Consider the following 3,652-nt stretch of genomic DNA (forward strand, 5'->3'; position numbering starts at 1 on the left):
AGTTTGAATTTTTGTATCTATTTTATGAATTCTATGACAAAGAATATGCGCTCTTAACGAAAAAAACATAATCGAATTAGATGTCTCTGATTTTGCTCTTTTGGAGATTTAGAGAGCATAAAATTGCTATATATAGAAGGAAATTTTCACTATTTGCTATATATATAAGGAAATTTTCACTATTTACCAATATTGCTGTTATTAGGAGGGCAGAAAAAGAGTATAAGCGTATTCCAATGCAACCTGTTTATCCCTAAATAAGAAAGACTAGTCAAGTATATAATATCAATTTCACATAAATCCAAAATAAGTTATGAGCCATGAGGGAAAACAAAGGGGAGGAGATACTAAGCCCTTGTTTGTTTTCAATTATTTGAAGAGAATAATGTATTTTTTGACCCTCTAACACATGAGATCATTGTGAGATAAAAAGTCAAAAATCACGATTGAAATAGATTCAACGGTCTGAAAATGAATTTAAACTGGGCAAAAAATTTGGAAACAAACAAGGACTAAATTTTAAATGACAGTTATGATTTAACAAATACTCCACCAACCCAAAAAGGGCCAAGGTTCAAAAAATATTTGGTCCTCGTTTGAAAGCACCCTAACAGAATATTTTGATGGAAACTGTCATTAAGAACAAAATACGATAATTAATTAACTACTAAGAATAAGAATGCAACGAATTAAAGTTGGGGATATAAATTCGACAATGCCAAAGGTTAGGGACTTCGATTGCAAATAAAATATTGTGCAACAAATAAAAGTTATATTATAAATATAATTACCAATATCGCTATTGTTGCTTGATTTTGAAGGACGTGGGGAGGGATTGGTTAATGAGCTGCTTCAAGAGAAATATGTCAATAGGCTGGCAATAAGGTTTGAAGTCTATATGGAAAAACACGTGAGCCACTAACGAGTATAGTATCCAAGGAAACTTACTGTTAAAATAAGCTCAGGGAGAAGCAGGCCCAATTTACAAGTCTGAAGTCAATGGCTATAGAGTTTCATAAGATACTATAGTCGCTATTGTTGCTCGATTAAATTCCAGCTTAGCTACTAAATGTGGTGTTCGAAAAATTCAGTCTTTAGATCAGATTTTGTATGGGATGAACAATGAGACTCTTGGTCCGACAACACATTAAATGACTAATACAAGTAGATGGACAATTAGCGATGTTGGTTTGCCTTCTGATAGCTCTAACCCAGAATGTAAAAGCTATTCTTCGTCCTAATTCCTTGTTGTTACAATATATCTAATTTTTCATGTCTTGCAACTAAAAAGGGCTTTGGGATCAAGGGAAGCAAGTCAATTGCTTCCTCCCTAGGTTGTTGCTAACTTGAAATGTGTTATGGAACCCGATTAAGTTTTGGGAGTATGACAAGCACTACTAGGATAGCCTCTAGAGAAAGAAGTACTAGTTCAATGGAAGGATTTGGCTGCATCTAGTGCCACTTGAGAATTAATAGACTCTAATTCACAACGCTTCTTCAAGTTTCATATTTAAAGCAAGGTGCTTTGGAAATTGAGCGTATTGATAGGCCTTCTATCCAGTTCACCCATTTTAGAAGAGTTAGGATGAGTGGAGTGTTGGGTTATGTGCCAATGTAGTATATTTTGCTATGATAAAATAATAGTTTATAATAAAAAATTGTAATTTTATTATTAAGCATGTGAATTAAAGTGTCTATGATCACTTGTGATAATATTACATTTTTGATCCCCATTAAATTATATTTCATTACATTCTATTTTTCTCTCTCCTATTTTCAACCACACAATCTTTTATAAAATAATATTACACGTAAATCGAAAATTTTTCCTTCTTTTTCAACCACCAATTTTTTCAACAAAACACTATTTCCCCCATTTTCATTACCAAAAATGGGGGCCAAACGGGGGCATAAGTTAGGTACTTGCGTTGAGAAGTACGGTGTGACATAACTTATATTTTGATCATAAATAATTTATTCGCAACCAATGTATAAGAATTGTCACTTTATACTGGAAGGTAGTAACGTTAATTGATTCATTATTCAAGTTTGTGATTTGTCCTTATCATAGAAATAGTTAAAGTTGACACCAGTACAATTGGTGGGTATTGAACGGACCACGTGTCGATTTTAATTCTCTAGCATGATCGTGGAGAATTAAATTTCACTTGACTGCTATGTAATTCATCTTAATCATTTAACATGGTTCTGTATATAGATAGGGATGTCAACGAATCGACTTGAAACTTAAGGCTTGAGTAAAATGAGCAAACTTTTTTCGGGCCAAACCGAGTCAAGCTTTTGCTCGGCCAAAAAATTTAGACTTAACCCGAGTTTTCAGCTCGAGCCTTTTTGAGCTGAGTCGGGCAAGCTTAGTTTTCATTTTGATTTTTGTTAAATGAAGGCAACACTCAGCTAAGGTAGTAGCACGCTGCCTTAAAAGGGAGTGTGTTGCGGCCTTTTAAATTTATTTATTTTTATATATAAAATATAGGCCTGTGATCCCAAACTGGCGACCCACATGGGCTTACTTGTGCTTTGCCCGGCACTCCAAAATGAGGCTTGATCAGAGCTGTCTCGGGCTTTTTCGAGCCAAGTCGTGGGCGACTCGAGCCGACGAGCCTGATTGCCATCCCTATGTATATATTGTTGTGATTTTAATGATTCTTTAATTCATCAGTAGGAGAGATCAATTTGATTGGTCAAATATTTTGATAAGTTGGGAACTTGAGAATGAGCGAGCACGAAAGTAAGCTAAACTATATTATACTTGGTAGAGTAACTATTTAAATATTTTTTATTGAACGGTTAAAATCTGAGCTCAATATTTAGCGACGTCTAAATTTCGAAATTTGTGATTAGTTTGTAGGATCACTGAAGAAAATGATACTTAAATTAGTTAAAATAATTAAAAGAGCAAAACGATCATTTATGCTCGTGCATAATTGTCGCATCTTGGATAGGATAAAATACATATACGACAGATCATAAAAAAGTATTACAGATTTATTAGTTTTTGTGATTTTATATATTTCAAGAGTTCAGTCTTTTACATTTAGTGAAAAAAATAAAAACTAATAATTAGATTGGAAGGCGTAGGGTCGCTGGACAGGATTTAATTATTGGAGTTTGGATAGTATATGTCCGATCAGGTCATCATGGTAGTTCTATAAAGCATTAAAACTTAATTACAATAATTATGATAGTTTTGGTTTAATTGTAATTACAATAAAATTTTGTTCTTAGTTGTTTTTATTATAGAAGTAGGAAACTTAATTATAATTGTAATTGAAATTCTATGACTACACATACAATTAAATGTAAACAAGTTTAATTTGGATTTTAATTAAAACTCCTATTTGAACGTGAAATTATTATTGTAGAAGGATAAAAACTATTCTATCTCTATAAATAGTTATTAGATAGAACCTAGAATTCCTGCAACAATCATAATACATAATTTCATATTGTTTGCCCCTCGGGGCATAATCCAATAGTGTAAAGGACAGGAGTGAGGTAGTCTCAACCTTGCTGGCAGCCGCATTGTGAGGGTTCGATTATTGAGATATGGAATTGGACACTTTGTAAGTACCAATATACGGGCAAACTCTTATTTCCTAGCCTCTTGGGACACATCCCGCGATTTAACTCA

Source organism: Olea europaea, chromosome 7 (genome assembly GCF_002742605.1).
Source record: "Olea europaea var. sylvestris chromosome 7, O_europaea_v1, whole genome shotgun sequence".
Classification (NCBI taxonomy): Eukaryota; Viridiplantae; Streptophyta; class Magnoliopsida; order Lamiales; family Oleaceae; genus Olea; species Olea europaea.